The 24,573-nt window shown below is 34.4% G+C and overlaps 1 long non-coding RNA gene across 1 annotated transcript; it reads left to right on the forward strand.

Annotated features, from left to right (window-relative positions):
- Nucleotides 1-11,480: 11,480 nt before the first annotated feature.
- LOC114283207 (uncharacterized) lies at nt 11,481-16,056 on the forward strand. The gene is made up of 5 exons (XR_014345446.1): nt 11,481-12,384; nt 13,298-13,469; nt 14,318-14,390; nt 15,405-15,470; nt 15,740-16,056. It is a non-coding gene; the product is annotated as an uncharacterized LOC114283207 (long non-coding RNA).
- Nucleotides 16,057-24,573: the final 8,517 nt, after the last annotated feature.

Below are 24,573 nucleotides of genomic sequence, written 5' to 3' on the forward strand. Positions count from 1 at the left end.
GCTGTTAGGGTTCTCTGTCGTATTAACTTCACTTTCTTGGTGATTTCCTAAACTATCTCTGGACCTAATAAAGCTGTTTCTCCCACCTCTATACAACACAACGGTGATCTGCAAGGTCGTCCATAAAGAGCTTCATATGGTGCCATACCGACACTGGCCTGAAAACTATTGTTATAGGCAAATTCCACCAAGGGCAAATGTTTCTTCCAGCTTCCTTTAAAATCTATCACACAGGCTCGTAACATATCTTCTAATGTTTGAATGGTCCTCTCAAACTGTCCATCGGTCTGCTGGTGAAATGCGGTACTAAGGCATAGTTTTGTGCCCATGGCTTTTTGTAGGCTCTGCCAAAAGTGGGATGTGAAACGGAGGTCTCGGTCCGATATAATAGAAATTGGCACCCCATGCAATCTGATGATTTCCTTGATAAATAACCGACTTAACGCTTCCAACTTGTCGGTTGTCCTTAAAGATAAGAAGTGGGAGGTCTTGGTCAGTCGGTCCACAATTACCCAAACACAGTCATGTCCTAGAGGGGTTTTTGGCAATCTGGACACAAAGTCCATCATGATGTGCTCCCATTTCCACTCGGGGATTGTGAAGTGTTCTTGCTGGTTTTTGGTGCTCAGCTTTTATTTACTGGCAGGTGAGGCATCTTGACACGTGTGTTGCTACGTCCTTCTTCATGCCATTCCATCAATACTGGCACTTTAGATCCTGGTACATCTTTGTTTCCCCTGGGTGTACTGCAAACACTGACTGATGAAATTCATTTAGCACCTCTTCTCTCAAGGGCTAGATGTTAGGCATGAATGTCCGACCCTGAAAGCTTAAGCCATCATCCTTAGAGATGTCCCAACCAAGTAACAACTCGCCTAATGTAAGTCATGCCTTGAGGAAAATTGCCTCCTGGTCATACTTTTGGGCTTCTAGGACCTTATGGAGTAACTTGGGAGTAGAGGCTAAGGCATACAAACAGGTCCTCTCACCTTGTAGTTCCAATCGAACTCCAAACTTGTTGAGAGTCTCCACCTTTTCCCACTCTTTTACTGTAATACTAGCCATGACTTCCCTTGACTTGCGACTTAATGCATTATGCATTGGCTACCACATTAGCTTTCCCTAGGTAATAAGACAATGTGAAATGATAATCTTCGAGATACTCTATTCATCACCTCTGCCTCATGTTTAAATCCCTTTGGGTGAACTGGTATTTTAGGCTTTTGTGGTCTATAAAACTTCAAATTTTTCACCGTACAAATAGTGCCTCCAAAACTTGAGCGTGTACACTACGGCTACCAACTCTAGGTCGTGAGTGGGGTAATTCTTTTCATGGTTTTTTAATTGTTTGGACCCGTAGGCTATGACCTTCCCTTTTTGCATTAATAAACTTCCTAATTCTTCCTTAGAGGCATCACAGTAGACACTGTACCCAACATCACACTTGGGGATGATCAAAATTGGGGCACTTGTTAACCTTTTCTTCAACTCCTGGAAGGACCTGTCACAAATGTCACTACATTCGAACTTTACACTTTTTTGGGTCAGTCGAGTCATCAGTTTGGCTAGTTTCGAAAAGTCCTAGATGAATCTTCTATAATAGCCAACCAGTCCTACAAAGCTTCTAATTTCAAAAATCGTCTTGGGTTGCTTCATTCGGTTATCGCTTCAACCTTTGTTGGGTCCACTGAGATTCCATTCTCGGAGACAACATGACCGAGGAATTTTACCTCCTTCAGCCAGAACTCGCACTTATTGGCCTTGGCATACAATTGATTCTCTCTTAAAACTTGCAGTATAATCCTTAAGTGTTTCTCATGCTCCTCTTCGGCATGTGAGTAAATTAATGTCGTCAATAAATACTACCACAAACTAGTCTAGGTATGGTGTGAATATTTTATTTTTCAGGCACATGAACATGCTAGGCACGTTAGTTAACCCGAAGGGCATGACCACAAACTCGTAATGACCATACTGGGTTTGAAATATGGTCTTGGAGACATCATCATCTCGGATTCTAAGTTGGTGGTATCCAAACCGAAGATCGATCTTAGAAAAACACTTGGACCCTCGAAGTTGGTTGAAAAGGTTGTCGATCCTGGGCAACGAGTATCTATTCTTGATTGTAACTCTATTGAGTTGGCGGTAGTTGATACACAATCTAAGGGTGTCGTCTTTCTTCTTAGCGAATAATGCCGGCGCTCCCCATGGCGAAGTGCTTGGTTTAACAAACCCTTTGTCCAATAATTCTTGTAATTGAGTTTTTAACTCCTTAAGCTCAACTGGCACCATACGGTTGGGTGCAATGGACATGGGTGATGTCCCGGGTTGTAATTTGATTCTGAAGTCCAATTCCTATTTCGGGGGTAATCCTGGTAACTCATCTGGGAAGACGTCTTCATAGTCACACACCACTTTAGGTAGGCCTAGGTTCATCCGGTCTTCGTCTCCCAAGGTCAGGCTAGCTAACCATCCCACCAATTGGTTATGCCATCGTGATCTTCGGAAAAATAGTGACAAGGACTCTTACTTATCCCCCTTAAATTGAAAAAGGATGCCATCCACTAAATGGGCAGTTACTATTTTCTTATGGCAATCAATAACTACCTTGTGGGCAAATAATCAGTCCATTCCTAAAATGACATCGAAGTCTGTCATCTTTATAACCCGTAAGTCACAAGTTAAACATAAATTCGAGACTCCTAGCTCACATGACCTGCATACTAGATCTACTCAAGTATGTCCTCCTAGGGGTGATGCTACACTCATCAGGTTTTCTAACTATTCTGGTTCTAAACCCAAGGCTTTACACATGCAGCAATTATGAAAGAGTAGGAAGCTCCAAAATCAAATAGTACTTTGACACAAGAATTCACAAGGATCAAAGTACCTTGAATTGTCGACGGGTCCTCTTCCTCATTCAATGCGTACACTCTTCCGATAGTTCCTGGGTTAGGTTCCCACGACTTCTTACCATTCTTAGTACCTTGGAGCTGCGAAGCTAATGTTCCAACATTCCCTGCTGCTTGAGCTTGCATCCCATCTGGTTGAGAGTTGTAAGCCGACTTGGTCCCGACATTGGGCTGATACTTGTTTTGTTGGGTGGCCCTTCCTTGCCCTGAACCATAACCTCCTGTCTGAGGGCACTCGCTTCTTCGGTGCCCCACCTATCCACAGCCAAAACATTTGCTGAAGCATTCCTTCCCTTAGTGATTTTGTTGGCGCCACTGCGATTGTTGGGATCCTCCGTTTTAAGGGGTAGAGGGGTTCTGCGAACGATTGTTTCGAATCAGTCCAACTCCTCTTGACTGACTATAGTTCTTAGCAGCGTCTGCTTTCTTCCGCTCCATCATCAGAGCTCGGTCCACCACTTGGATGTAGGTGGTCAGTTGGATGGCCATCAATCTTCCTTGGATTTCTAGATCCAAGCCCCACTCAAACTTTCTCACCTTATCTTCTTCTTCTGCCACCAAGGCAATGGCATGCCTTGATAGGGTTTCAAATCGAGTGGCTTATTTAGGCCACTGTTATCTTTCCCTGCTTGAGGTGTAGGAACTCCTGAATCATTTCTTTCTTAACAGATTTTGGGAAGTACTTTTCTAGGAGAAGCCTTTCAAATTGATCCCAGGTTATCTAAGTTATAGGACGTGAGTCGTCACCATGGACCACCAATAGTCAGCCTCTCCCTCAAATTGAAAAGAGGCTAAGGTTACCTTGTCTCTGTCCCTGTGACCTCCAAGGTTGTCAGGATTTTCTTCGTCTGCCTTATCCAAGACTCGGCCACCAGAGGGTCAAAATCACCAAAAATTTTTGGTGTATTTAACTTGCAAAATTTTGCTATCAGTTTCAATCTCTCTCTCTCTCTCTCTCTCTCTCTCTCTCTCTCTCTCTCTCTCGTCTAGGCAGGCCATTAAGGCCTATCTTGCCCACCTTCTTATCTATTTTGATAAAATTTTATGTATTAACGTAACAATGTCCGAAGATTGGTGTAAGAAATCAAACATTTGGGATTGTATTAAGATTAAGCTTTGGAACATACTTCTTTAACTATTATATTGGAAATTATTTATATTAATATATGATGCCCAAAAGTGGGAGTGTCACAGTTTGGTATCAAAGCTTAGGTCTAGAAACCCTTGAGGCCTTGGGTGGACTTAAGCACATGTCTTTTAGTACGCTTCAATTAAAAACATTTTATAATCTAAAACCTTACCAATAGTATTATAGTGTCGTATTTTCTCTGGAGGATGTCAAGCTCACCCCACAACGATGACTATCTCTTAATCGGATCTACAATCTGAGCCGAAAGAGGAGCCATTATTAAGCGATCCAAAAATAGGGGCGGAGACTTCAGACTCTAAACCAGAGGAAGATGATCTGGAAAAACAAGTGATGGAAGAGGTGAATGAGGAGGTTGATGTGGAAATAAACTTTGTGGAACCTTAGCCGTCCTTCCCTCTGAAGAGTCTGAAGGAGAAGAGAGTGACACGAAGTTGGACTCCATCTCCTCCATAGAATATGCCTTCGAAGAAAGTGAGGTGAACTCGGGAAATGTTGCACAGGAGGTGGCATTCCCAATTGGACTAAGGGTGTATGTCAGGCTAGAACCAATAATACCTTGCGACTGGAAGCATCGAAGGAAGAATGACAAATACGCGAGACCTGTAAGTGTCGTTTGGGAATTTGCTGGGACCATGTACGAGGTCGGCCCTTTACCACCAGCCTTGGCCGACAATTACACCACCTTCTTTCACCAGCAGGACATTTTCTTAGCGGACCCACAGGCCAGAAAGATTATCTCTATGGATGGAACGGTGAACTTCCACGACCCACTCACTTATGAAGAGGCCCCTGTGAGGATTCTGGGCCAGCAAGTGGGATTGGAAGGACCTAGGTTGTTAGTCCGTTGGAGGTGCTACGGACTTTACGATGAGAGCTGGGAATATGCCTGGAAAATGCATCAACACTATCCGTGGCTCATCAATTAAGAGGGATTGAAGGGGGTGTAGACTAGGTTGCTTAATAATTTTGTTGTGATCTCATTGTAAAAGCCTAGTCTTATAGTTATTAGCAATGGGGTGAAAGAATTCCCTCGGTTATGTAGTAGTTGTAATTCCCAATCATGTAATCGATCTTTGAATGCAATGAAGAATTTCAATTCCAATTGAACCTATTGAATGCTTGTCCACACAAAATAAATACTTACATAATAACAATAGTATAAATTAATACTCTTGCAGAATGTTAGGAAGGACCAGGAATGGTAGGCGACGATAGGACTCTGGAGGTGTAAACCTAACAGTAAATAATATACTAAAGGCAATTACTGATGGTGTTCGAGGCCTTTTCCCAGGTGGTGAAATCGCTAGCATTACTCCCCAGTTAAGCGTGCTTAGGCTGGAGTAGTTTTGGGATGGGTGACCCACTGGGAAGAACAAATCTGTGCGAGCGTGGCCTAAAGCAGACAATATCGATGACATGTGAAGGATTGGGGAATCACAAGTCGTGTTCACCACCGACTTAGACAATGGACCATCATTGTCGGTAGTGCAAATCACAAATATCCCTTTCATTATAGCAGCAAATTCACCTCTAGCAATGATATTTGTATAATATGGAGTTTCAATTTCTTATATTCAGAGTGATAATATTTGGATTTCATCTTTTATGGCATTTTCCATAGCAGCCAATATATCAAAAGTAAAGCAATAATTCAACGCACATGCGTTATATTTGGTTATCCGTGCATTGGTTACAATTTCCTTGGTAGTGCTCTCTACAAATCCAAAAAGTTTGGTATGTTCGATAAGGGCACCAACAGCTATAGAAGCCATATGAGTGCCATGACTAGAGTTCCATCTCGTAGTGACTGATAATCTCCAGTAATGGTTCATGACCATATCAGATTTGAGGTTTTTAGACCCTACAGTGAAATACCTAGCTCCAACTAATTTTCTGTTGCACAAACTTGAGTTGAACTCCTCTCCATTTTCACAAGAGCAATTCCAACTAACAGGTACTGGCTCAAGTTCTACATCATTGAAGCTTTAAACTTCTGGCCATATGCCAAAGTCCACTAAGCCAATGACCACATTTTCGGCAAATTTGGACTTGGACCTTGTGTCGAAATTTATTTTAAGATCCAAAAATTCTGGTAATCGAGTAGTATGAGGGTGCACAATTGTTTCATCTTTCATCACATCTAGAACTCCAGTAGTTTGAGTAGTATACTCTATTTCTTCTTCCGTCAACCGTGTAGTGAAACCTTTCAATACCTTGTAGGTATAAAATATTTTTTTATTTAACCATTTTGCTTCGTTAGAAAGTTGAGAGATTGTTGAAATTTTGTTGACAAAAATTAAATAACTGGACATGTTAGTTCTAGTAGCATAATGGAGAACAATACGAAAATAATAGGAATAAGGATGACACACATGAAGCCATTGCATGCAAGAGTAAAAAGCTAGTTTTCGTTTCGATTTGCAAAAGAAAAAAAAATGAAAAGATAGGTGTAAAAATAAATCACACCACACTAGACTATTATATAGTAGGAGAAAATAATTGGTACAACATAGCAAGAGAAAATAATTGGTACAACAGGTATATCGAGTCCGGATCCTCTGCCATGGTCCTTGCAATGCCCCAAAACGACGTCGTTTTAGGGGTGAAAAACAAAAAATTAGTCCAGAACTAAAACTGAAAAGAAGAAAATCAGAAGAAGAAGAAGAGGAGAATGTACCACCGGCACCACTCTTTGGTGACTTCCACAGCCCGTCCCACCGTAACCATCACTCTTTGGCGCTCTTCCTTAATGTTCTTATTCTTCGTTTTCAACTCTACTTCATTTGCAATAGAGTCTTTCTCAATTTAAAGAGTGATAACATTTGTGGAAAAATAACTAAGTTTAATCTGAATATTTTTTCTTAGTAGATAGCAAAGCTAATATGCCTAAACAAATTATAAGCAGTGCAATCTTCTAAAAAAACTCTCTATATCCACATCTACTATTCTTTTATTGTTTCACACAATAACAATAAATCAACGTAGAAAAATCAAACCAAACACTCAACCAAACCAGTCCCAACAATTAGACCCCTCAATGCAAATCAAAAGCTAAGATTAGACCTTTCTTCTTCTTTAGCATCACCTGTGGCGGCGGCTAGGGTTTCCAGATCGCGCAATCTAGGGTTTTAGTGGCGAAGAAGAGGAATCGAGAGGGTGTCTTGCGGCGGTGGCAAGAAAGGAGATGGGTTGGGGAAGATCGCCATGACGATAGCGGCTGGCAGTTGGTGGGGAGAGAGAGAGAGAGAGAGAGAAGGGGGCGGTGGTGGCGCTAGGCGCCAGCTGTGAAGGTGGCAATAGTCGCATTGGTGAGGTCGCCGAAGAAGCTCACGCCGGTGGGTTTGCTAGTTTTAGAGAGAGAAAGGAGAAGAGGAAGAGAAAGAGAAAGAAGAAGGAAGTGAGATGGGGGAGGTGGGTTGCGGTTGTTGTGGGTTGCGACGACGAGGTGGCGCCAGTTATTGGAGGCAGGGAGGCGATGGAAAGTGTTTGGGATGGTAGTCGGCGGTGGTTGGCGTTGGAAAGAGATTGCCGATGAGTTTGCTAATTTGTTAAAAGTTCTATGTTTTTTTGTTTTTTTATTTTTACCTTCCAAAACGACGTCGGTTTGGGGCACTATAGGGACCATGGCAGAGGATCCAAACTCTAGGTACACCACGTCAACTTGATAAGTTGGAATGACAAATGTATTAAGTAATTAAATTCTTGTCTCTTGCATCAGCAAAAACCTTTGCTCTCCTATCTCCATCAACTTTTTTTTTCTTTTTCATATGTGGTTTTCCTCTAATTTCAAATATGAGATTTTCATAGAAAACACATTCACCTACTACGTTCTTTCCCTTTCTAAGATTTTTAATTTACAATATTCAGCTAATTGAAGGGTTTTTGTTAATATGGTTTCAATGTCTCTGATAGGGAGGGGAAAAAAAAAGATTATAAAAAAAAGTTTGTCAAAATTCATTGTGTTGCTTAAGAAGGAGAAGAAAAAAATTAAAAAAATAGTTCGTCGGAATCCATGGTGTCTCTGGAGAGGAATGAGACAAAAAATTCGTCGACAATCCATTGTGTGCAATTATAATTGTAAATAACTATTTTTTAAAAAAAATTCAAAGACAATTTGAAAATCTCTTTTTCCCATGACAAAAGCGTATACGACCCAAATAAAATTTTATTTTAGTGAGATTGATTTTAAGCGATAGCAATTTACCAACTCAACAAGCATTAGTGATGGCTATAAAAATGTTGTTAAATTTTTTTTAAATAGTTTTTACTATTTTTTTGTTGGCAACTTCTTGTTTGAAATTTTTTTTTACTAACAATCCATTGTCGGAGAAGGAGATTAAAAAATTAGTTTGCCAGAATTCGTAAGTCTTGTCGGAGAATAAGAAGAAAGAAAAGAGATTAAAAAAAAAGGCCAAAATGATACAGACCTCCACAAACACCCCGCCCCCACGCACACGTGTCAGAGAGATAGGAAAAAAAAAAAACACATGACCAATCACAATCATTTGGAGGTCATGGGGATCCTCCAAAATGGGTCACAATCATTTGGGGGTCATATGGGGCCTCCAAAATGGGTCACAAGTATTTTTCAAAAAAAAGTAATTGGAATCCATAGTGTTGTAGAAGAAAGAGAAAGCAAAAACTAGGGTTGTTCACCATCTTCTCTGCGATCTCAACGTCACCTTCACTCAAACCATTTCGTTGTTTAAACCACCACAAGCGTGAGATGAGAGAGATGAGAGGGAAAGGCTCTTTGATTGAAGTGATGAGAGAGATGATAACTATAGATGAGAGAGAAGACAAACACTTTTTGATTTTGAAAAATCTATAACCTATATAAAAAGAATGTAAGAATGATATAACATATGGGGCATGTTTGATTGGGGGGATTGGAGGGGGGGACTATCCACTATTTGGATTACAATCCAAATAGTGTTCCTTATCCGCCGTTTGATTTTTTTTTAGTCCGCCGGACATGGAGTCCGGCGGACATGGAGTCCGACCGGACTCCATGTCCCCCATATGGGGGACTATTGTGTCCTAGGGGGGGTGGGATAGAATGTGGGGAACTATTCACTGTTGGGATTAGATGCAAAAATGACCATTTGGACCCTCTACTATTTAATTATGTATTATATTTAATAAAATTCAATAAAATTTAAATGTCTCAATTTAAAAATAAAATAATTTTATTTAACTTTTTATTGATGTTTTATTTATTTAAATTTTTAAAATAATTTTTTATAGATATTTTATTGATGTTTTATTTTAAAATTTTGTTTATAATTTATTTAATTTCATTATTTAAATTTTAATAAGTGTTTTATTTAAAATTTATTTAAAATTTTAATTAAAAAAATAATATAAATTTTTTATACAGGTTATACAGTATTTTATTAAATCAAATTTAGTGGTTATTTATTTATTTAATTGTGTAAAAAAATTAATTTATTTAATTGTGTAAATAAACAAACACAGTAAAGTTTTGCATGTAAAAAAAATAATGATTTGTGATACAGTAATGATTTAAAACAAATTTTATTGATATTTTATTTATTTATTTATTTAATTTAAAAAAAATGAATTTATTTAATTAAAAATAATTAAAATATTAAAGATATGGTTAATATTGCTATTACTTAGTAAACAATTGAAAAAGGGTAAAATAGTCTTTTGTTCATTTATCCTATCCAGTTCGTCCAACCAAACGTTGGATTCACTGAAAATAGTCCTATCCAGACATCTAATCCCATGAAAAAACAAACACAGGATACATATCCAATCCGACCAAATAGTCCGGGGGATTCACAGTCCCAGGACTCAAGTCCGATAGATTCTAATCCCCCTTTTCCAGTCCGTCCAATCAAACACACCCATGGGGTGTGTTTGATTGGGGGATAAGGGGGGGACTATCCACTGTTTGGACTCCATGTCCAGCCTCCCTCCTTATCCGTCATTTGATTTTTTTTTAGTCCGGCGGACTCCATGTCCGGCCGGACTTCATGTCCCCCATATGGGGGACTATCCTATCCTGGGGGGGTGGGATTGTTTTGGGGGGACTAATCACTGTTTGGATTAGATGCGAAAATGACAATTTTGACCCTCTACTATTTAATTATGTATTATATTTAATAAAATTTAAATGTCTCAATTTAAAAATAAAATAATTTTATTTAACTTTTTATTAATGTTTTATTTATTTAATTTTTTAAATTAATTTTTTATAGATATTTTATTGATGTTTTATTTTAAAATTTTGTTTATGTTTTATTTAATTTCATTATTTAAATTTAATACTTGTTTTAATAGATGTTTTATTTAAACAATTAAATGTTTAATTTCAACAATAAATAATTTCATTTTTTTAAATTATGTTTTATCTAAACATTTGTACATCAACATGTTTATTAAATTATTCAACATCTGTACATCAACATGTATATTTATTTAACATCTATTAAATTATGTTTTAATACGTCAACATTTGATTACATCTACATTTGTTAATTGTTAATTACATCAACATTTGTTAATTGTTTAAACATAATCTGTACATCAACATTTATTTAATTGTTAATTGTTTAAACATAATCTGTACATCAAAATAATTTCAATGTTAATTGTTTAAATAAAAATTTAAACATTTAACCATTAGTATGTTTAATTTCAATAATAAATTTTTATTTGTTTAAATAAAAATAATCTGTACCAGTCAAAATTTTTTATCAATATTAGTATGTTTAAATATCTTTAAACAAAATTTAACCATTAGTATGTTTAATGTTTACTAAAAATAATTAAAATATTAAAGATGTGTTTAATATAGCTATTACTTAGTAAACAATTGAAAAAGGGTAAAATAGTCTTTTGTTCATTTATCCTATCCAGTCCGTCCAACCAAACGTTGGATTCACTGAAAATAGTCCTATCCAGACATCTAATCCCATGAAAAAACAAACACAGGATACATATCCAATCCGACCAAATAGTCCAGGAGATTCACAGTCCAGGACTCAAGTTCGATGGATTTTAATCCCCCTTTTCCAGTCCGTCCAATCAAACACACCCATGGTGTAATGTTGGGGCTTCTTAGTGCACGTCTGTGGCTTCTTTGGTTTGCAAAACAGATTTGGGCTTGTTACGCGGCCTTCAACTTAGCCACACACACAACGGCCCTGTTTGGTGCACCTTAAAAGCTGCTTATTTCAACTTTTAGCTTAATTTAAGCTATTTTGATATGTTTAGTTTAGTTTATAACTTATAACTTATAGCTTTTTGGAAGCCAGAAATGAGCTTATTCTTTAAATAGGACAGGAGATACTTAATTTATAAGTCAAAAATCAACTTATATTCATAGTTATAAATTATAAACTGTTTAAATATAAACTATAAATACTTTCCTACCGCTCTACCAAACAGAACCAACAATAGAAACAACCAAATTCCATCATTCTTCCTACAAATTCCGAGTTCCTTTCTGCTGCTACTACAGATTTTCCCAAGGTTTCCTGTAGAGATTTTTTTCGCTGCTGTTTGCTTCATTTCCAATACCGTTCCTCGTAGAAATTTCCCAAAACGGTGGTCTGCTGTTTGCCTATTTCCCAAAGCTCCTTCCTGCCAAATTTTGTTGCTGATTTAGGGTTACTCACGTGGAATTCAGATTAGCCACGCCGACAATGAAGAAGAAAACAAATGTTACCCCTTTGAACAGCAGGGGATTTTGTTTTTCATGCACATGGGGTTTCTCACAAGATATATATATATATACATATCCTTTGGATGGAATTGCTGTTATGCGAAGGAGGATATCTTTTTCATCTAACTCCTGGGCATATTTTATCAACAATCGAGGTTTGTATATATATAGGTATATACTAATAAAACCCATATGCAGCTTTCTTCATTTCTAACGCTTTGCAACAGCCAAATTGAACCGCTTGACCTCTGTTTGCTGGCTCAATGGTTTCTCCAAGAATTCTGAATGTGCTACAAACGAAAGCGGTGGAGACTCAAGCTTCAGCATGTGGCTGTTGCCTCTTCTCTGCCTTCTACCTTGTTTGAAAGAAATTGCACAAATATGTGTATGTATTCCAAATGATTGTAAGAGAAGAGGTAAAATTGATCTCTAAGGTGTGGCTATGGTTTTGTCCCAAAATCTGTAGATATAATACAGATTTCAAATTGTGGGAATTGGTTGGATCTCTAGATTGGACAAGCGGTGTGCCCATGTGCTTTGTATCAGATGCTCAGATGTAGAAAATTATATATATACAGCTCTTCATGCTACAGTTAGGTGTCAGCTGCAGCAAACCAAAAAATCTGGTATGTTCTCCTCTGTCTCATCTTATCTTCAATGATGTATTTGATTATGTTTTCTGCCATACATTCATACTCTTGTTTTATTCATATTTGGTTCCCTTTAAAATTTGCCTACCGTGTGTTTGCCAATATATCTAAACCATAAAAAATTTCATAATAGGGCAAAATATAATAAATTAGCATTAACCGTACCTGGTAATTGCCATAAGAAAATTCCATTGGTTAGTAATCTAGGTATCTGCATTGATCCGCACTACTCATCACTTATTATTGGAATTTTTTTTTTTTTGGGGAGATATTCATATATTTGTTGTTGGGATGCCTATTGTGTTTCTTTATGGTTGAGATGTTTTCATGCCTACACTGAGATTGATTGAAAATGGGCATAACCATGATTTATTGAAATCAATTATATATCCTACTATCTGATTCCCAGGCAAATAGCAGTGATATAGCTGGCCATATGTTATCTTCGTGAAATTGTATAATAGAATTTGGAAGATTATTTTTCGGGATAAGTGCGTAAGGATTTATTTGATGAAAACAAGGGCAAATTGAAGTTTTAAGTAGCTGAATTGTAGGAATGGAGACTGAGAACAACAGTTGCATGTTATTTTCTCATTCTCCGATGAATGGCTTTCTTACATCTGATTTTTTTTTTTTTTTTTTTTGTATCTCGAAAAACGACGAGCAATGAAATCGTTGCCTTTTATTGCCTGGTTTGACTATTATTGCATTAGAATTGAAAGCTAATGCGATTCAAGATTTAGTGATTCTTGGTAATCAACAAACACTATGGCGTAGTTCTGAATGATCCTGCTGGAGTGCCACTGTCAACTATATACAGTTTTTATTGACTTTGTGAGCAGATAATTTCTTAAACCACTTCACTAACCTTTGTTCTTCAAACATCCAGGGTGTAGTAGGGCTCACCACATGGGTCCTAATTCTAAATCAGTTGTTGATTTCATAGAAGGTTCATCAAGGGTTCATTTTACCTGGATTTCACTTGGATGGATTGGAGCAAAGAAATTCAGAGGTGGAGCAATCAGCAGCTGAACATGTGCATAAATAACCTTTTGTCATTGGTGAGTTTAGGCACATCATAGATTTTTTCTTTCTTTTTTTGATAAATATCATAGTAGATCATTTTAATCATTCCCTCATATTGTCTTGTTCATTGCGCTACATAATGAATTTTTTTATTTGAATGTTGAAAATTGAGATGTTAGTCTATTCTCTTATACGATTTGCACCCCCTTGGTACCTCTTTTAGCATTATCTATTCTGTTGATTTTGGAGATCTCTCTCTCACCATTGGTACACCTCTTTCCCACTCTTTCTCTCTCCATACACACATATATACAAGCACACACATGGGTGTGTGTGTGGGACTTGATTCTTCTTGGTTTATGAATATTTGTAGTTGGTTCTTCAATAAACATGGTTTCAATTCTGAGTTTATAACAATTTTGAGTAGAACATTTGAAAAATTTGATTGAAGGTTTGTGGGTTTAGTTTCTATGTTGTTAGTTTTAAGGTGAATTTAACTGGACATAAACAAGGGAATCAAATTTGATTGCTCTGTTTTTGGGTTGGCTAATAATGGAAGTACACCTCATGCCTGTGTAATGGGTCTTAGGCATTTTTTCATAATGGTGCTGAGGTTCGTCGCTGGAAAATTGTTGTTAAGAGCAACCCCTAAAAAGAAAAGAAAAGAACCGAAAAGAATGGAAAGGAAATAATAATGTATGTCGTATTTCTATTGCTTGACATGATTGTTGGGGCATATATTATGTAGAGACTTCATACGACTTAGAATGTTATTACAATTTGTAAATTCCATTTTGGTGATTTGGTTTTGGATGACCTAGATGTTCAGCATCAGCAATGCAAAGCTTATGTACACTCAGAGTTGCATTTCGCTAATTTGCAGAATTAAGCAGGACAGTAGATTTCAGGGGGCTTTAGCATTGGCATCAGTAGCAATATGCTTTCTAATTGTGTAGGTAGGCTTTGCTATCTTAATGGGCACTTTACTGATATAGAATATGCAATGTATCCTTGATACACTTGGCATTCTCTAGATGTTACCTTTTATTGGATCAGTAGTCTCAGCAGTGAACATCCTCTATGCCTCACAATTTTTTATCCACTTGTGTTTTTTGAACTTCCAAACAGCAATTTGGCTTAGAAATGTAGTTTCTTTTTGCTTGTTTAGCTAATATAGTTTTCTTGTGAATAATGGAAATGATATAAACTGAAAAATCAATGTGCACTTTATTTTTATTTTTTTTGATGGGCTTTACTCATTTTTTATTTGACTTCATTAAATATTGAGCTTAAAGTCCTTGCTATGACCATTTCCACATGTGGATTTCAAGATCAAGCTGCTAGCAGTTGGTGGGACAAGGGTAATTAACATAGATGACTTGTTATTTGGAACTATTTTATTTATTCAATGTGGAAAATTTCTTGGATCCCAATAGTATTTCCCCCTCATACATGTGACAAATTTTTTAGCTTTTTCTTGGATGTTTTTGTTATTTTGGGGCTCGAAACGAAAGAAAGCCTATAAATGGTGGTTTTTCAGCTTTCTTACACAATACTTAAATGAATTTTTGAATTTTACAAATTGTCCTTGAGCAACATAATAAAAAATGTGGTTAGGTAATCTAATGTTCCATAAACGATTTTTTGAGCAGTTTTTAACACGTGAAATGGCTAATACAGTTGCTAAAATAGCTACTTTCTAATACCAAAATCCTACGGCTGCCTTTATGAAAAGTTTAGATAAAAAAATAACTGCTAAAGTGTTTGTGCAAGTTCAAGTGGTTTCGGAGTTGTGGAAGGAGAGCCCTTAAATTATATATTGACATGTATCCATCTTTCAAAACAGAAACACAAACAAAAACAACAATTTAGAAAAGTTTTTTTCTGGACAAGCTTTACTAAACGTATTTTATTCAAACATATATTATTCAATATTCAGATACGAGGCTATTAAATTTTTTGGTTTGCAGCTAGACAGGAGAGGTTTGGAACATTGATAAGCTCTTACTATAGAGGTGCACATGGAATTATTCTCGGTAAGCTATTTACAAATGCAGAAAATTTGCATTCCAGTGTCATTAATGTGGTAGGTGTACTGTTGATAGTATATTTTTGACAGTATTTCACATGGAATAGTTCTCTGATTTGTTTTTTGAGTAACACATGAATGGGCACCTGCTTTTTCTTACCATTTCAATCAATTTAAATAGTTTTAATTGTTGATGTTTTGTTGTCATCTTTTATCCACCTAATGTTTAAGTAACCACTTTTATATTTACTTTTGTTTTACTTTATGATGTAACAGTGATGCAAACCCACGCACAAAACGCCTGGGGCCAACTAGTAAAGTGAAAAGAGAAGAGCTGGAGAGAGAAATAAGCAACCCACGAGACTCTTTGAAAGATGTGAGGAGGCTCTTTGAATGATGTGATATAATAAAAGGGAAGCACTGTGATAGAGGTTTCTCATCAATTGGGCTGTAAACAATTCGACTCCAGTTGAATTTGGGCTTGGCTTAATGAGTAATGAGGTTTGAATTTCACTTGGGTTGATAAGATGTTTTTAATATTATTTATATTATTTAATATATAAATAAAAATAAACGAGTCAAGTTTATTTGAATTCAAGTTTAGTTCGTTTATTAAACGAGTTGAGCTGAGTCCTTAACAAATCGAATCGAGTATGTTGGTAAATAATTCAATTCATTTATAACCTTACTCATCAATAACTCTACCAAAGCATTTATTACAACGTATAAAATATGTATCTCTAGAAGAAGTGATGTGACCCTACACGTATAAAATTAGATTTTGGATTGGTTTTGAAATAACTTTTTTAATTTGTTTTTTTAATTTTTTACTAATTTAATAGTATTTTGAGAATTTTTTTTTATTTTTTGATTTTGGCTTATTTTCGCCTTTAATGATTTTTTTTTAAAATTAAATTTCTAGATTCAGCTCGATAAGACGAATCAGAAAAATTTAATTTTTTTTAAAAAAATAGAAAAGACAAAAAATAAGTCAAAATAAACAAAAAAAAAATTTGTTGCTTATTTTCGTCTTTAGTGATTTTTTTCTAGAAATTTTTTTAAAAAAATATATATACTTTTTAAATTCGTCTTGACAAGGTGGACGAGAGAAGTAAATGATTTTGATATAATTTTGACCAAAAAAAAAAAATCACTAAAGACGAGAGATTCAAAAAAAGAGGCGATTTTCTTTTTTTTTTTTTTGGTTGCTAAAATGGGTTTTAGCCTCGCTAAATTAGTTTCGTTTAGAAAGATATTTTTTCTTTTTTTTTTAAAAAAAATAAAATAATTATAATTTAAATATAATATTATTTTATTAATTTATTTAATTTATTTTGTCTTTTTATACTTTTTTTTTTAATCTTAAACTCAACCCACTTGCTAAATGGCAGCTTTAACTATTTCAGTCGGTTGGGCTTTAATCCGGTGCTATGCTTTGAATCCAATGACCTTTTTTGTGTTGTGGGGGGGGGGGGGGGGGAGGTAACCTAGATAACTCGACCATTATGTGTTGGGTTAGTTCGGGTCGACCGGGTTGGAAGAATTTATGAACAACCGCCCGAGCCTTGTGTTTATATTGATAGGTCAAGACTGATCAAAAATTTATGAAAGTTTTCTATTAAAATGGGGGTAAATTACAAACACATCTCTTGAGATTTATTTAAATTACAAATTATTCTTTGTAATTCTAGAAATTATATTATACTTCCTAAGATTTCTAATTTTATAGCAAATAGATTCTTTTATTAATAAATTACCAAGTTAATTAATAATTTTTAATAATGTTAAAATTTTATTTCAATAAATAATTCAGATGATTTTATTATATAGGTGAACAGTTAAAAATTGTACTTTTTTCAATTAATTTTGTTAAATGAAAAATTTTGATAAGAGATATTTGTAATTTTTCAAATCACAAGAAGCAATTCTTATTTTAAGCAAATCTTAAGAAATGTATTTGTAATTTACCTTAAAATGGGTGATGATGTGGTCGTGAGTCTTGGGCTGTAGGGTGTTGGAAGTGTTTTGAGAGAGAGAAATCTTTTGTCAAACGTCAAAAATCATAAGTGAATGTATTTATATACATGTCATATTATATATGGAATGTGATTCTACATCACCATCAACGATGCGGTATGGCCATGATGAGAAATACTCTCCATATGGCAGGGCTTGGTTTTGCTGTGGTTTATAATTGTTCGGTTAGTTCTGGTCGATGAAATGGCACCAACACCACCTTCATTATCATTTGCTAAACCAGCAAATACCATCATCTACTTTTTCCACATTTCTGAGAAAGATTTGATCAGTTTGATAAGGTTAATACATCAAATCAATTATTCAAATTGTATTTGAAATTGACAATACTAATCTGAAATATATTTGGTTAAGAGTTCAAAATTAATCAAAAAACTTCGTATATGAAATATACTTGTTACATTAATTTTTTTTTCCCCATCTATTTCAACTCAATCTTGTTAAAATTACAAACAACATAGCTGTAGCCTATGTATATGTAAACAAAGGACCACAAAGGTAAGAAAAACAACAAAAAAGACAACGACAGAAACCTATCTGGTGTCACATTGTGTGGTGATGGTTACTGCAAGCTGAAGGGTTTTGCTGGTGGGTTGTGTGGACAAAATATGAAAAGTACGCAAACTGTAATTAATATTGGAGAAATTGCAGAAAAAGTGGAATAGTCTTAAAATAATTACATTATATGTAAATATTTTTTTTGGTACAAGTTTGACGGACAAGAAATATTTGCACCATATATAAAAAAAAGACGTGCACTATTGCGCAGGAGACTGGCACCACTATAAAAATGAGATTATTTTTACACTGTTTAACTCAAATGCAATTTTTCCATTTGTATATTTTTGTTTTTTGTTGTTTTTTGAATATTTTGATTCACAATCATGCATTATTTGTACATCCATTCAGAATTAATGCATTTCTTCATAAATAAGTATGAGCAAGTGGAAAGATAACAAAATTTAAATCTTGCTGAACCTTAGTTTCTAATGGGCGAAAATGCCAGCCTTTTTAAACGTTACATTTTAGTTGTACCCATTACTTAATTATTCACCCAAGAAAAAGCCCATCACTTAATTGGTTATGAAAATATTTTCTTATGAATGAAAAGATTGTGGGGTGTCTATGACCAATTTATTTTTTGTCATTCAGATTCACCATTTGAATCTTGTAAATCTGAATACAATGATAACATATTGTGTGTTTTATACTATTGTTTTTTCAAATCATGCAATTGGTGGGAGGTACGTGAAATTGAGAGACAAAAACAAGTTCTGGAAACAAACAATGCCTCTATTTTTTGTTAGGAAAAAAAAAAATTACTGAACATTAAAACCGAAATAGGTACTTACTGTAATTCCCAAAACTGAGCATCCGGTGGTCTTTGTATAATTCATAAAAGTTATATGCATGGGAGCCCCGCCATTGATGGGTACTTGAGGTTTTGTAATCATATGGTGGTGATCATATATTTGTGGAATCAACAGGTACATAAATATGTTTGTGTGTATATAGCTATTTGTATGTATAAATAACAATCATCATAAATATATAATGTTAATCCTTCACTAATTGTAATAAACTTTTTGAAATCAGTTCATATGGAGCGTTTGCTTTAGTTTTAAATGGAACTTCCGCAATTAATAGCAAATGCACTTAATTACTAGGCTACTACTATCTACTTCCATATTTTCCAACTATGATGATAAATGCATATTTTTTTATTTTCAAATTTTAACCACACCAAAGGCTTAATTTGTATCTTTTGGGTTACACTAAGAAATTAGCTTAGCCTGAAATAGTGAAAACGTCTACATAATTGTATTACATAAAAAAAAAAAAAAAAAAAAAAAAAAAAAAAAAAAAAAAAACAGTATGAACATTCCTTGCATTATTAGCTGTTATGCATAATCCAAGACTTACCACCCACAAGAAAGAGAGCATTTAATTTCGATGACATCTCCGAATGGACGATGTTGGAAGCATTTTCATAATGTGAGATTTGTTAGTTGTATCCGTTGTTATAAGTTTCTAATTTGAGTTAAAATTCATCAATTAAGCTATATTTGAACTAAACTTGCCAATGTATTTTTTTTTATTGATTTCAAAACTTCAACGAATCTTTGATATGCTATAGTAATTGCAGTATATTGTCTTCATTTGGATGTTGGGTAACTTTTTAACTTTTTAAATATTTTGGCCTGAAATTAAAAAGTTTCATTTGAGTTGTATATTTTTTAGATAACACAACAATAGAGGGGGCCTTCATTTGCGAATTTTCTGACATGTCACTTGTAGAATACTTCAGATACCCCTTCATTTTACAATACGTAACCCCCCTTTTAATATTAGAATTTTCAAGTCGATACTTCACCATCAATGGCACATGTTTGTCGTTAATTGAACAATATCCATTCCCATAATAAAATAACTCGCATTGAATTTTTTAGTTTTTTTGAATTTTATGAGAGAAAAAACAAAATTTTGGATGTGATATTTTATCTTATTAGCTTTTTAACTTGTTTTGGACTATTTTGAGAAGATGATTAAAAGTCATGTTTCAGCTTTTAATCCATTTTGAGTCGCATCATCTCTCACACTATTACATATTTTTTTTTAAAAAGTCAAAATGTCAGTTTTTAACAATCTTCTTAAAACAATCCTTGGTCTTTTTTTAACTAAACTAGTCAAAAAAATCTCATGCCAAACATAGCCATTAGCAGTTGTCGGCCATGCAATTGATATTGGAAATCTTGACAGATGAGTTAACTCAAGTATTTACAAAAATTATAGCTATACGTATCAATTGTTGTATCAATTAGTGTACTAACAGATGATGTGGTATAATTTTAAAAATTTTAGATATTTGAAATTTATATAATGATTGAGGTCAATAATAATATCATAATATATATTAATACATTAATTAATATACTAATTAGGGCATATAATACCACCAAAAATTAAAATTCTAATCTCCTTACACACCATCCTAGCCTTTTTGGGTCTCATCCCATCATCTTCTTCCCCTTCGTTTAGATCTCAAAGCCGTGAGATTCTATTATCTCCCATACTTTTTTTTTCTAGCTCACGCAAAAGAGAAACAAGACTAACAAAAAAAAAAATTCTTTTTTTTTTTGCTACACTATAAAAAAACAGTTAGGTAAATTACAAGCACATCTTCTGAGATTTACTTAAATTATAAATTATTTTTATGATTCTAAAAATTACATTATGCCCCATAAAATTTCTAATTTTATAACAAATATGTGTTTTATTAATAAACCATCAAGTTAATTAATAACTTTAATAATGTTAAAATTTTATTTTAATTAATAATTCATATAATTTTATTACTGTATATATAGGTGAACAGTTATAAATTTCACTTTTTTAATTAATTCTGTTAAATAAAAAATTTCTAACATTGAGGTATTTGTAATTCTCTAAATCACAATAGACAATTCGGATTTTAGACAAATTTAAGAATGACGATTTTGATCCATCCTACTTGTACTGGTATAAAAATAACGTTAGATTCACTTAAATTGCCATTATAAAGTGTTATTTGTTTGATTCATGAATAAATTAAGAGTTGATATATAATTCATATAATTGGAGATAAATTTAAAATTAATATTTTACAGATTTTAGATTTTTTCTTTCAAGGTATATGATTTTTATTTTTATTATTATTATTATATATATTTTTTATTTTTTTTTTTTGATTCAGTAAAAGTTTAGGAATAAAAGTGGTATCAACTCCCCTATACCAAATCCAATCAATCAGAATACATTTTAAATTTATTAAAAATATTTAATATTTTATTTATATAATTTATAATTAATGCTAACAAGTGTTTCTAATGCACTAGTTAGGTTTATTTAATTTTGTAATAGGTGTATCAAATTTAAAATTTTAATTTTAACAGGCTCATTAAATTAGATATATTTATTATTATATATTTAAATGACTTTGAAATTTATAGACAACTGCATTTTAATTAAGCTGTACATTTTCAAGCATAAAAAAAAATTGTTACTTAAAACTCATTCAATATAATAAATGTTTATTAATTATTGTTGAAAAAGTGTCGCCAAGCATTTTTTTTATTTTGGGGTTTTTTTATTGGGGGGGGGGGGGGGGGTTTAAATTTATGGTAGTAAAATTTATAAATATTTATCAATAAATCTCATTTCACAAAGAAGTATTTTAATTAGTCCCATATTTTTTCTGTTGATCTATTAAGTCGTATTAATGGAGAGTTTCTTTTCGTGTGGTTCTATTTTGATTTTGGTAGTGTTTTGGTAGACAATTATACTCTTTTATTAATGTGGTATGATGTGATACTCTGATATGGTAGGTATTAATGTGACACTCCAAAAAAATTAAAAACTCTTTAGTGTACTTTTCCTAAATGTGACAGCGTGACAGGTATGATCTGACACTGTAAAACTTTTACTCCAAAAAAAATAAAAACACTTTAGTGTACTTTTTCCTAATGTGACAATGTGGCGGGTATGATATGACACTTCAAAAAAAATAAAAACTCCTTAATATATTTTTCTTAAACGTAACAACGTAGTGAGTATGATGTGACACTAAAAAAATTAAAAACTCTTTAATATACTTTTTCTAAATGTGACATATGACACTCTAACGTGGTAGGTATGATGTAACACTCTAAAAAAATTAAAAACTCTTTAGTATACTTTTTTTAAATGTGACACTCTAACATAACGGCTATGATGTGACACTAAAAAACTTTTTAATATACTTTTTTCCAAATGTGGCGCTCTAACATGGCAGACAAATGAGTCATTACACATCTAAAAGGACTAAATAGATCACAAGAAAAAGAGAAATTATATTTGCACATACTTAATTACCTCAGTGTACATCTTTTCTCAATACACGCACCTATTAATTTTTTTATTAATTAATTTTTTCAATCTACACACTAAAAGTTACAATTATCATTTACTCATAACTATTATACATACCACTTAACCTTTCTTTCTACACATTTTTTATTTCCCACCTTCCACATTTGCAGAGCCACCCACGTGAAGACCCTTGAAGACCAAAGTCTGACGTGAAATCAAATAAAGACATTTTTTCCTCCATGGAATACCTCTATTGAAAACCCTCCAAATTCAGCAAGAGTATGTGCTTCACCAGATTCTGCAATTCCAATTACCTCTTTTCTCAAAATAGAGTTGTTTCTCCCATTTTCCTTACTAAAATCTTTGTCCAGCAACCAGAAAAACTTGAGATTTCAGTAGTAGATTTAATAAGCAACTAACAGTGAGTCGTTTATACACTATGTAAGAATACAAATTCAAGCCACAAGAGGACAATCAACTTCCTCAGTCTAGGAAAGATATATCTTTAAATATCAATTTCTTATGTCATTTAACAAATATATTAGTTTGTGGAACTTAAAAAACTCACTGTTTCACAATACGTTTAAAACTTTGAGTTTTCTTTTACAACTGTAATTTAGAGTTTTCTTTTACAACTGTAATTTAGAAAATCCAGTGATACAAGGGCCATCTTTGTATATTAGAGTGGTATAATTAGAGAAACATTAACTTTGAACAATATGGATACCCTAAAATGGACAAGATATGTCACGACATCAACCCGCCCCTAGTAGGATAGTGCCGTGATGGTCAGTAATCCGAGATTACCGAAGGCCACTTACAAAATTCACACACAATTAGAGTATAAACATATGGGGCGAACATGTGCGGAAGCAATAATTTACAATACAAGTGGTCCATAAGAGCAGTGCATAAGTCAAATGGAATGGCATACATTTTTACATAACTTTAAAACTTGAATACAAATAAGATGAAGTACAAAAATACATATTACATCTTGATAAAAGGCTTCTCAACCCGACATAAACAAAATACATGAAATACAACTAATAGCATAATCTCTAGGATTGCCGACATCCTTACTGCCGATATAACATACATACAAAACACACACATCTCGGCGTAGCCGACTTCTTGCTTGTTACCTACATACATACATAGGGAGGGTGAGCTTGGATACTCAGTGAATGGTACAAGTAATAAAGGGGTTAAATGAATGATTCCCGAGGTCCTTTCAAAACAATACATATATTATAGCTTGTTCAAACACATGAGATGAATCTAGTTCATCAGCTTGATCTTACAAAACTTACTTACTTACTTACTTACTTTGGATGTTAATAACATCTACATAATACAAGGGATGACATTCCGGACTTACAAAAAACATAATCTCGGCATCGAGCACACCCGTTCATAGTCCGTCGGTGGCCGATATCTTAACAAGGGTGCTACTTAGGCTTAACGTCTCCTAACACGAAAGGACAGTGCTACCTAGGCTTAAAGTCCCCTAGCACGGAAGGACTTACAAGACCCACGGGATAAACCGTCAGTGGCAAAACAAGACAAAGCAAGGGAGATATCTCAAGCAAGGGTGCTGCGAAAGTTTAGAATCCTCCAGCACAAGGGATCTATGTTACAAAGGCCCGTAGCCCTTTAACACGAGAGTACTGCGAAAGTTTAGAGTCCTCCAACACAAGGGACTTTCAAAACAAGATGTGCAGTTGCATTATAGTCCCCTGGCACTAAGGACTTTTCGAGAATGTCATCAAAACAAAGCTTACTTGATACATAAAAATAGGGGTAATCATTCATACTTGATCAAATACTTTTATCAAAACGAAACAAGGTTTTATCAAATCTTTATAACATAACTTTATTAAAAATACCACTCGCATAGTTCTTCGGACGTCGGGGTCAAAGCAAAGGTCCAAGTCCTACAAACACATGGTAAGGTCTACTGAATGCACTTCTCAAAACAAGTCTTACATACATGCATACGATCTCGGGAAAACATGCTGGAAGTCAAAACACTGTTTTACATGTCAGGAAGACATGATAGGTACCAACCAGGTCTTTGCTGAGGTCCCACACCTCCTAGCCGAGGTGTGGCTACCTAGGCTTCGGCGTGCGGCTGCATGCCGAGGTGCGCACAAGACAACTAAAGGTGTAAGTGATCATGCAAG

The sequence above is a fragment of the Camellia sinensis genome, chromosome 1, assembly GCF_055761805.1.
Source record: "Camellia sinensis isolate YWXY chromosome 1, ASM5576180v1, whole genome shotgun sequence".
In the NCBI taxonomy this organism is placed as follows: Eukaryota; Viridiplantae; Streptophyta; class Magnoliopsida; order Ericales; family Theaceae; genus Camellia; species Camellia sinensis.